The sequence below is a fragment of the Neocloeon triangulifer genome, unplaced genomic scaffold (genome assembly GCF_031216515.1).
Source record: "Neocloeon triangulifer isolate White Clay Creek 2 clone unplaced genomic scaffold, ASM3121651v1 ptg000013l, whole genome shotgun sequence".
Taxonomy (NCBI): domain Eukaryota; kingdom Metazoa; phylum Arthropoda; class Insecta; order Ephemeroptera; family Baetidae; genus Neocloeon; species Neocloeon triangulifer.
In genome coordinates, this window is record NW_026775555.1 from 7465631 (window position 1) to 7477926 (window position 12296).

Sequence of the window (12296 nt, forward strand, 5' to 3'; positions counted from 1 at the left end):
TTTGTTGCAAGGAAAATGTTAAATTAAATCTTATTTAACCCAAATATGAAATTAAAAAAAATTAAAATAGGAAAAAAATTTGGCTTTTATTACCAGATAAATTTAAAATTATAATATTTGCAAAAAATTTATTTTGAAGAATTTTTAAATGATTTTGCTTTATAAAAGAAAGTTTTCATTAATTATTACTGTTTGTATTGATTTTAATTAAGAGGCTTCTCTGAGATCGTGAAATGAAAAACTAGAACTTAAAAATAACCCTGGGTATTCACTTAATAAACTATAATATAATTTTTTATGATTTATTTTCTTTAATGGAGCAAACTAGTCATATGTTGATTTATAATTTTTTTTTTTTAATTTCTTTATGTACATCTAGCAACTGTTATAAGTTGATATTTATTTTTGTTAATAGGAAATCTATTTTTTAAAACGCTGAAAATTCACAATTAAGAAAATCTGGAATCATTTTTGTAATTAATTATTTAGATAAAACAATAAAATTTGATATAATTATTAAGCAATGAAACTCATGGTTCTTAACAGCCATGGTATTTTTGAGGTTTTTGCAACTCCCCCACAGTGAAATCTGGACAACCTTATAGCATCAACATTAAATCCGCTGCTAAAATTGTGTGTAATGAGAAAAGTTTTGGCCAGTTTGGTGCGTCGGGCCTGGAGTCCAATTTGTCACGCCAGCTGCAGGAATTCCGGCCGCTGTGACAGGCAGGTGAAATTCGCGCCCAGTCGATATGGACAGTGGGCAGCGAGTGTAAATTAACATGTCAGAGTGCGCAACGACGGTGTAAATAACGTGTGTGTGCCACCGGACACAACCCGCAGTGCAATAAGTGGGGCCATTATCGCGCAAAGCGAACAGCACCAAATTGCACCGCTCTAAATAACAATTAAATAAATTCGCGCCGTCAAAATGAAGCGAGCGACGACAGAATTTATTTTATTCACATATTCCGCAAATTCGCGCAGTTCGATTTTGTGTCGCCGCTGCAAGTGATGGAGAGAAGGCTGGCTGAATTATTTCGCGAATAAATGAACACGCTCTTGGGTCGTATTCTAATTTCACTGCGTATGCAAATTAGCCCCGGCAACACAAAACATTATGCGTCATGTTCCGTACACAGCTTTCACTTGCATAAACAACGCTTTCGGAATTTTTAAGTGCTCACGGCGAAAAAACACGCACATTATTTATTTACGGTTTTTCCAAAATCGTTAAATTTTTCCTGCACGCAAAAATATTGAGAAATTTAGCCGATGTTAAAAATGTTTGATTCAATGCTATTGGATGAACTCTAAAATGTTCATAATAGGTGAATTTCTTAGATAATATAATTAAATAAAAATATAAATGAATTTATTTCATTAAAAAAATTCCAAACGATATTTATTTTACAAACAATGCTTTTTACCTCATTCATGTTTTAACATCCTAATTCAGCTTTCAACATTATACGTATGGCTTTTGAAAGCCCATTATTTCCTTTGCGTAATCCGATTTGCCACTTTTGAAACAATATCTCTGAAAGGGATCGTCAAAAGTATCACGTGTCTGCGTGCGCTTCGACGGACGATTCATCCTGTCAAAACATCTCTGCCGCATTATTTAGGACACGGAACCTGCCCTATCTGTTTAACAACGTTTCCCCTCGACCGTTATTTTTCCTCGCGAAGAAGAAAAATTCGCTGTCCGGTATATTAATAGAGTGGAGTGTGTTGAGCAAACATTTCCATATCAAGAGAGATACAGACTCGCTCTCTTTCTGTGCACACGAAAAGTGCTGCTGCAAAAGGAACCGCAAAAAGAGATCCGAACGTGCAAAGACGCGGCCATTATTATTTCTGCTCTCTCTGGCTTTTCCTTTCCTCTTTCATTTTCAGCAGAGCTCTCTCTCTATGATGAGGTTTCGCCTGCTTTCGATTTTTCATGCCTCCGTGAAGTTTACAAAACGAGATGATTTTCCACGTTTGCTTTTTAGTAAGAAAAAGTCTTTCCAACAAGTAATCAAGTCCTGCAATAATAATAATTGGTTTTTAAATTGTTTAGAAATGTTCCGAATATTATATAAAATAATTTAATTGTAATTAATAATTATATTCTTTAATTAGTGAAACAAATTTCCTATAGCTGATTATAATAAAATATAACAAAAATAATAAAAAAATTCGTCCATAAAAAAATACTAAAAATAGTTAAATTTTTGCTAAATTAAAAGAAAAACGGATTCATTTTTTAGTTATATCGTTGCTCGTTAAATGCAACTCTGATTGCGGTCGCAATCAAAAGTTGGCAAGTCGGTTTTGCACAATTACCGCGGCCTGCAAATGGTTGGCGCGCATTTTACTGCCCGCGAGAATGTGCTAACGACGTCGCACATCACCTGCAAGTGAGTGATGCTGGTGGCATTATTCTAACGAGACCTTGCACCGAGAGTATGTACATAAAGGAGGGCGTGCAAACTCGGAGGGATTTGCACATAAAGGAGGCAGCCAAGTCAGCCGCAGAGCTCTTTATGCGAGGCCACATGAAATCGGCGCGAATCATCAGTCACATCAAAGTGGGCGGCTTCGCTCCGATTTTCGCCGCTCAGGGCCCAAATGTGCAGCTGAATAGGCAGCTGTACTAATATTTGAACGCACCAGCATCTCGAAACTTGCGTCCCTGTTTCAAATAAGATTGATTTGAAATAAATTTAAACGTAAGAAATAAAAATAGTTAAATAATTTAATTATCTGTGGCACAGATTTTGAAAGAAATCTTAAAATTCATTTATTTCACTGTGAACAAATATTGTTGAATTGAATGTAGAGAATAGAATATTAGGTTTCAGTTTACAAGAATTGCCTCTAAGGGTGAATTGCTAGAAATGGTTGAAATTTAATTTTCTGTACCCCTGGCGTTTGAAAACAAATTCATCTATTATTCAATCAATTTACAACGACTTCATTTGATTATATAATTCTTTAAATCTAATACTGCATTGATGTTGAGCTTGAAAGTTTTATTAAAACTGGATTAGTGAATGGGCTGGAATACTAAATTTATCCATTAAAATCATCACTGTGGTTTTTAAATACATATTTGCTTTTTCTCCTAGAAGCAGGGCAACAATAAGAAGTTATTTATTATATTAACTTAATTTAACTGTTAAATACAATAAAAATTAAAAAAACTTCAATAAAAAGAAATTTTATTTGTTAATAAATGCATAGTATTTTTTATATATAACAATTTTCAATTAAAGCACTATTTTTTCCGTACAAAAATACTAATTTAAACAATGCCTACGTTTTCCAATATTCAGTTGGCATTTCTGAAGACATGAAGCTCAACAATGCCTCAATGTGCATAAGTGCGAGGAGTGTTAATTGTTGATTTTTGATTTGAAATATTTTCCGACCGTTTTATCCAGTTTTCTGTGAATTTTTAAATCCAACAGCGAGAATGACGGTGAGTTCTGCAGGAACTTTAAGCGATATTTTAACAAAAAATTGATTTGCATCAGTCCGTTGTGGACGGCCAGAAAACGCTGTCCAACTCGTGGACGACCCTTGAGAAAGTCTTGACCAACATTCTGAGCGAGCGGCCGCGCTATGAATTGTACGAGTCGGCCTACTATCTGGTGTACCGCGCCGTCTTCTTCGGCGAAGGACAGCGACTGCACAAACTGCTCGAGGTGGAAATCGCGAAGCACTTAATTTGCCAAGTACGAGCCGCACAATTCCAGAGACACGACAACAAATCTACACCCCTTTCAAACGTCAGTTGCAGGAGAAACTGCGCCCTTTGGAGGCAAACACGCTGCTGGCCGAGCTGGCGCAAATGTGGACCGCATACAAAGGCGCCGTCAAACTCATTACCAAGGTCTGACAATTAACGCAACAAGTCGCTCTCATTCTCACCCTAACTCCAAGATTTTCAGCTACCTTGACGCGCGGTTCGCCTTGGAAAACCGACTGCCCGACACCAAAGCCCTGTGCACCGAGCTCTTCAGGGACAAGGTCGTCCTCGCACCGGCCGTTGAAAAAAAGGTCGAGGCCGCGCTGACTTTGATAATCAAACGCATGCGGAAGGGTTTGAATGACGAGCAAGAGGTGCTCAAGGAGTGCTGCCAACTTTTGGTCGAAGTTGATTCGGGGAAGGGGCAGGTCTACGAGTCGGTCTTCGAGGATATTTTCATCAACAAGACCCGCGAATTCTACACCGTAAGCTGATTAAATTTTTGAAAGAAAAACATAGAAACAATTCAGACATATTAAAAATGATTCAAAATTTTAGGACAAATAGTCCAAAATTTTGATATTTTAAATTTAGTCACTTTTTTATTAATATTTTAACTCAATTTTTGAATTTTCAATTTCAAATTGAGACAAAATTTGTCAAAAATCTGTTTTGTAATTAAACCTATTATATTCAATTAAATGAAAAAAGTTTTAAATTTTTTCATCTGCCGAGAATGTTTAAGACTTGACCAAAACGTTTTATAAATTGTCTTTAATTAAAATAAAATTTCAATTGAAATATTTTTAAAATATAATACTTTATTAATTCAAAATTTAAAAACAAAAATTAGTTGGAGTCGAAGGTGCTGCTGCAAGAACTCTCAAGCTCAAGTTATGTAGCCAAAATTGAAAGCATCATGGACAAAGAGCTGGCCATGTGTCGTCGCGCAATGGACTTGTCAACTCTGCCACGCCTGACTGAAGTCCTTCACGAAGTCCTCATCTCAAACCAGCTGCAAGCCTTTGTCGAAGTAAAAATTTACTTATTTTTAAGATTTTATTACAACTTTTTGGCCTAAAGAAGGATGGGTCGGGGGTGCCGTGGATGCTGAAAAACTCGGACTTTTCGAATTTGGCCAGGGTCTACCGCACCCTGACGAAGGTTGCCGGCGGCCTTCAAATCCTCGCCAACTGCATCAGCGTCTACCTGAGGGAGCGTGGCTCGCGAATCGTGAACGAGCCTGAAGGAACGACCACTCACGGCACCTACGCCATCACCTACGTGCAGAAACTGATCGAGCTCCGCGAACACATGGACCAGTTTTTGCACCTCTCATTCGGCGACGACCTGTTCCTCAAAAGGTCGAGCAACCTGGACTTCGAGACCTTCATCAACTCCAACCTGCGCTCTCCCGAGTACCTGTCGCTCTTCATTGACGAGGAGTTAAAGAAAAGTCACTTGGTGACGAGATTGATATTTAATTTTCAATTATATTTTTAATTTGCGAGTTACTTTGAAGATGTGCGTCGAGCAAATGGAAACGGAGATGGCGAAGGCGTTGGTGATTTTCCGCTTTTTGAGGGAGAAGGACATGTTCGAGCGCTATTACAAACAGCATTTGGCAAAAAGGCTTCTGCTGAAAAAGTCGGCGAACGACGACTGGGAGCTTAACATGGTCAATAAGCTTAAGGTATTTCCAATAAAGACCGAATCGAGGGTTATGCAACCGGTTACACAAAAAGGTCGGGCAAATTGCATACCCCCGAAATCCTTTACACACAAAATTGCTTCCCAAAATAACAATGCAAAGTTATTAACAAAAAATTGGAAATATGGAAAAGCTTGAATAATGGCTGCTAAAAATTATAGTGGATTTTTATTTGAATTGATCGTCTTCGATTAAATTTGAAAAATAAGTCTCCCATCTTAAGACTTAAATTTTTTGTATGATTCTTACTTGTTTAAAAAATTGACTTCCAATTAGAAAGATAAATATTCTGCCAATTTTAGTTCAAACGCAGAATTGAATTTATTCTCAAAAATTAGGTGGAGTGCGGATTTTCATTTGTGCAGCATTTGGAGGGCATGTTCAAAGACATGGCGTTCAGTGCCATGCTGATGGACTCCTTTAGAGAAGGGTCTGGCAAAATAGCTCAGCCCATCATTCCAGGATTACTGCGGCGCTCACTTCAATCTGACGCGCCGTCGAAGAGAAGCAAGAGCGACTTTGACATGGACGTCAAGGTGCTCTCGCCCAAGAACTGGCCGCTCAATTTCCCGCCGCCCGCGTGCACCTTGCCTCCGTTTGCGGCCGAGGCCTTTGCCAAATACGAAGAGTACGATTGGATAAATAAAATAAAAAAATACCGGAGCATTCGAACGGTTTGTCCCCAGGTTCTACTTGCAGAACCACCAGCATCGCCAGTTAAAAATCAACACACTGCTCGGTGGCGCCGAAATCGTCGCTCACTTCACCGAGATGGTTCCTGGCTACTGGGACCTGAAGGGGCCCAGGAAGTACTACCTGAGCGTTGCCACCCAGCAGATGGTCATTCTGGACCTTTTCAATCAATGCAAGCAGCTCTCGTTTAAAGTATGATTTTCTTTTTATTAATTTTACTAAATTTTAAGGTTAAAAATAATTTGATTTTAAGCAGAATGGCTGGAAAACTAAGATTCTTGTTAATTTTTTTTGATATCAAAATCCGAAAAAAGTGTTGATGTTGATAAATTTTTATTTCATGGTTGAAGCAAATATCTGAATGATGCAAAACGTTTACAACTATTGTTCTCATAGTTTTTCAAATGGATGAAAAGGCGGTTTTTTTATTAGAGAATTTCAGCTATTTAAATAGCTTTTATTATAATTTTTGAATAACTTCTTGAATTTGTAAATATTTCAAAACTAAAACTCTTAGAGAAATAACTAAGATGAATTTGATAATGCACTTTTTATCCGAAGCCTTGTCAAAACTTAAAACAGCTTAGAACCAGAATTATCCATTTATAAAAATTATAATTAATAATTTTATATAATTATAATCTTTAATTTTATTCACTTGATTAAATTCAAAACAGGACCTTTGCGAGAAAACAGGCCTCTCGGAGCACGACTTGATCAAGAACGTGACGCCAATGGTCTTCGGAAAACCCAATCAGCAAATCCTCTCCAAGTCACCTGCCGGCAGGAACGTGCAGACTAACGACGTCTTCAGCGTCAATGAGAGCTACCACTCCAAGAGCCTGAGGTGTTTATTTCATATTTAATCCTGACAGAACTCGCTGCGGCGAAACTTCCAAACTTTTAACTAAGCACGAGTTTTTTTTTCTTCATACTTTAATCAAGAGATCATTAGTCTGAGGGCTTCCTCGGTTCTTAATATTGGAAAAATCAATTTGCCGAGTAAGCTGTGTTGACGGGGGTGTTTGTTGAATTAGGGTGAGGCTGCACCCGGTCGCGTCTCGAGTGGAGAGCGTGAGCGAGCGACACAAAACACGGTCGCTGGTCGAGGTGGACCGCAAGGGCGAGCTCGAGGCGGCCGTCGTGCGCATAATGAAGGACGCGCTGCGCCTACACCAAAACGCACTTATCGCCAAAGTGATCGAACAGGTCAAACATCGCTTCGCCCCCACACCTGGTGACATCAAGAAGAGCATCGACGCCCTCTGCTCCAGGGAGTTCGTCGGCCGCTCAGAAGACGACAGGTCAACTTTTTCTCTTTCTTTTGTCCTCTTCCTTTCCGCAACAAATTAAGCAGAACTAAACTAAATTCAGAGCGTGAAAGTGAGGCTGAAAAATTATGTTGATCGCCCAGTTATAGAGAATTAGTGAATATGATTATTAATAATATTAAAATCTCAGAATAGTATCTATTGCATGAGAAAAATTTAATTTCTTTATTTTAATGAATTCAGCAATGAAAGGAACAAAATTAGTTAGGAATTTTTTTATATTGCGAATTTGCTGTTTTTATTTTTTATTTTTTGTATGGTGGTAAAACCATTTTAAATTGTAAAATTGTTTATTGCTTTTCTTAATTAAGAATTCAACTAAGTATCTAAGTCTTATTGAATCATAAATTTGACTTTAAAGTATGATTTTTGACAAGGGGTATAAAATTGTTTCTAACTATAATTCAATTTTAAATTTAATTATAATTATGCCACATATATATTTCCACAGTTGCATTTCATTCTAATGTATTATTTTGAAACTGTGAATTTTAAACTGTTTGAAAGGCGAGAATTTTTTCACATTCAATTTGAAATGAATGGCTCAATTTGGTGCTGACTTGAATTCTGATTGCAGGAAGATGATCGAGTACAAGCCGTGAGCAGTGAGAGCCCCTTGGAAGAATTTCGCCTGAAATTTGAATACATTGGAGAGTGCAATCAGCGAGGCCTTTTGCTTTCTTTCTTTCTTTCTTCATCGGAGGCGCGCCCTCGCTGCCGACGAATTAATAATATCCCCTCGCAGCCGCCACTCGGCGCTCTTGAAACGGCAGGCGGGCCCTTTTTAATTGCAAAATCTATAAAATGCACGAGCACCAGCGGGTGATTTTCAAATTTATGTACGCACTCTCGAGCGCATAATGGCTTTCCGCACCGCTCTCGCATATGAAAAAGCAACCCTTTTTACGGCGGATGAATCTTGCCGCTTGTTTTTGCATGTTGGGCCCGAAATCGGTCCGAACTTGCTGCTAATTGAAAAGCGCTCGCCGCAAAGTGGTAACGGCTTTCGGCACTCTTTTTTGCAACCAGTGCGAGTTAATCTGCTGCACCAAAGCGGGATTGTTTTTCGGTCGACTGAAGCGTTCCGTCGATTTTTGCCCATAAATGATCATTTCCGACTCGTCCTGCGATGAGCACCGTTCCGAAAGAGGCAAAAAAGGCCTCATTAAAATGCATGAAGTTATCGACTTGTGGTTCCGTCTGACTCCCTCACGCAATCAGTCTCAGCCGACGGATTTTTTAAAGGGGATAATTTACTCTATTTTTAAATTCCATTAATTATTATTGTAATTGTCTGTTTGTTCTATTGTTACAATTTACATTTTTTTTATTACAAGGAATTCTTGAAGCTCACCAATTATGTAAAGTGGAAAATTAAAATTAAAAATCAAACTTTTCGGAATAAAGTTCAACGCCGATATTTTCTGTGATTTCTGAGGTTGAAAGTGGAAAAAAAATATTTTTATGAATAACGTCAAAATGGCAATCGAAAGAACCTTCCCCGACAGCATTAATAACAAATAAATTTTAATAAAATGTTTCACTTGACAAGTGGCAATATGTAATATTGATTTTTTAATCTTACAAATTAGATTATTAAAAAGTTATCGTTTTTGTTGCAGTTTGCAGTCAGTTTATGTGAGTTTATGAGTGTTGAGCCTCTTAATAATGAAAAATTCTCGTCAACGCACTTTGCAAATCTGGCGCCGCACGAGATTAGTCACGTTCGGCTCACGTGTTCGTCTCTCGCGCTCGTTGACGCGACGTTCGCACAACACGCGGAAAAATAAACTTTGTTTGAGGATGGTTCACGGTGGATCGCGTCGCGGTGAACTTTTTAAAGCAAACTTCGCCTGGCAATTATCATCTAGTGCTTTATTGCGCACTTGCTCTTCCATTCTCTTTGTCGCGAGACACGCGTCTCTTCGCGTCTAACTAAAGAGTTAAATTTCCACTCGTGCAACAAGCTGACTCAATTATCCACACAGCGAACAACTCGCCTTAATTATTCATACTGCGAAACTAATTATACGCTTGTAGATTGCCTTCGACTTTGCAAGCAGCAGACTGACGAGAAACAACTGCAGCAATGAAAAATGCGTTTAATTACGCGAGCCTTGGTTAAAAAAGCTACAAGATGATGTTTAAACTAAAGTTAATAATTATTGTATTAAGAATTATTTTTAAACCATTTATTTTCAATTTAGTAATAAAGTAATGCGAATAATCAATGAATGAGAGAGGGCGCCACCGAGGTAAGCTATAGTCGAGGCTGTGAATCGTCTCCAGGTTCTGACCTTTTTTTTCCTGTTTGTCCGAGACAGAGAACACCGAGGTGGGCCCAGGGGGACCACAAAATGCCCCCCAAACGATTTGGGACATTTTGCCCCTGTTTCCATTCGAAACCGAGACACAAATTGAGAAATTCCAAAAGACGCAGACAAATGGCCGGCGCCGGAATGCAGCGGACCGTGGTGCTCACCTTGGCCTGTGTCATCCTCCTGCGGCTCCAGGTCGACGTCCTCCGACGGCGACACAACCAGCAGGACCCGCGCGCGCTGCCGAGCCCCCTGTCTGCCCGGTTCACCACCCTGGAGGTCAACAACAACTGCGTGGTGAGCTGCTGGGTCGCGGTCGGCTGTGCACAGGTGAGCGAGCGGAGCGCATACAGGAATGTGCAAACCGCTCGCTTGATATGTGCACCGCGCGACAAATGCAGCCTTCGCTCTGCAGTGTCCGCTGCAGGCAGCTTCCTCACCATCTTCGCGCTGCTGTGCGGTGACATCAACGTGCTGCCCGGCCCGACAAGGTCAGCCCCGACTCTCTGTGTGCTCTGCGACAAGGTAGGACGGAAAAATGCTGTAAAAATTCCTTGTTGTGATTGCGGCCGAATATTCCATAAAATCTGCCTCGTTAAGTCAGAGAAGCTTTCGGACAAAGAAATAAATGCGTTCCGTAAGAAAAACAACTACCGATGCTGGAGCTGCAACCTGCCGAACTTTAATGATTCTTTTTGGAGTTTACCGCCGCCGCCCCCCAGCCCCCCTCGAGCCCCGAACGCGCCGCGCCAAATAAATAAAGAGGCTGTGACAATCCTGTCCTTTAACGCCCGATCCCTCAAGGACCGAAAAAAGGCCGCCGACATTCTCGCCTTGATCTGCACACACTCGGCCGATATTTGCGCGGTTAATGAAACGTGGCTCTCGCCTGACGTGCACAATCATGAAGTGCTGCCACGCGAGTATGTCGTCCTGCGGAAGGACCGGTTAGGAGGGCGGCGCGCTGCCGGTGGAGTGCTTCTCGCTATCCGACCGCATCTGCAGCCGAAAAGGCTTAATCACCTCGAGGGACGCGCGGAAATTGTCTGGGCACAAATTAAAGTCGGAAAATTGCAACTCCTGATCGGCTCGGCATATCGGCGCCCAAATGCCGACGTTGCTTACAACTCGGCCCTGCTCGAATCGCTCGAACTCGCGGCGGCGGAGCAGCATAAATTTGACGGATGTTTTGTGACGGGGGATTTGAACCTAAATGTGTGCTGGAAAAGCGACCCACCAACTGCCCGCGCCGCTCCCGCCGCCGAGTTCATCGACCTTTTTGCTAACATGGCTCTCTCTCAATTAATAAAATCTCCAACTCGAACAACTGCTGCGACGGAAACAACTCTCGACCTTTTTCTCGCTGACGTTCCCGCCCTTGTTGCGGCCTCGGAGGTGGTCCCGGGGGTGAGCGACCACGACGCCCTTCTCGCCACCCTCACGGCCACAATGCTGCGCCCGGTGTTGGCGCCGCGCGAGACGTTTGATTTTAAAAGAGCAAATTGGCCAGAGCTTAATACAGAATTAGCGAGACGCCTTGGAAAAATTTTCGAGCTGCAGGAAATCAATGAGATGTGGGAAAATTTTAAAAAGATCGTGTTTGACAGCGTGGAGGAATTCGTACCCAAGAGGAAAATCGGAGGAAACAAACGACGCCTGGTCCCATGGCTCAATCAATATGTAAAATCTCTGATAAAAATTCGCGACCGACTTTTCAAAAAATGGCTGGCGGAAAAAACAAACGACTCCAGGCAAGTCTTTTTAGCCGCGAGGAAAACAACTCAGTCTGCCATTCGGTCCGCGCGCGAAAATTGGCTGTGGAAATTGGGAAAAGGCCCAAATGGGAGCTCTGAATTCTGGCGGTATATAAATGGAAAAACAAAGGTGCCAAATAACACCGCCAGTTTTGAAGTGCGAGGTATAAATGTGACGGAACCACGCGAGGTGGCAGCTGGCTTCAGCGACGTGTTCAAGAATAATTTCTCGCGAGTCACAAATATTTTCCCATTCATTAGGCGCACTCCGGCCAGCGTAAATTCTCCGGCTACTACGCTATGTGAGGTGGTATGCATACCTTCGCTCGTGCACAATCAGCTGCAAGCAATAAAGGCGAACGCTGCGGCCGGCCCCGACGGCCTGCCTGCAGAGCTGCTGAAAAACTGCGCCGCCTCACTCGCGCCTAGTCTCGCTTTTCTTTTCAATAAATCTCTCGAACAGGGCGAATTACCCGCGGATTGGAAAACGGCCGCCGTAACACCCATCTTCAAGGACGGAGACAGGCAGGACATGCAAAACTACCGCCCTATTAGTGTTACATCGCTAGTCGGAAAAGCACTCGAGAGAATTGTTCGGGACCAAATTTGCGAATTTTTTGAAAAAGAAAACCTAATTCCGGCCACTCAGCATGGCTTTCGCTCCAAACGCAGCTGCGTAACACTTCTCACGGGAACCATTGACAACTGGACGGCGGCGCTCGATGAGAAAAGCGGCTCGCACTTGCACGC

General features: G+C 41.3%; 1 protein-coding gene across 1 annotated transcript in view; it reads right to left on the bottom strand.

Moving 5' to 3' along the window:
- LOC132198887 (uncharacterized) overlaps positions 1-12296 on the bottom strand; it is a 106460-nt gene that overhangs the window by 74681 nt on the left and 19483 nt on the right. The gene's annotated exons all lie outside the window — the stretch shown is intronic.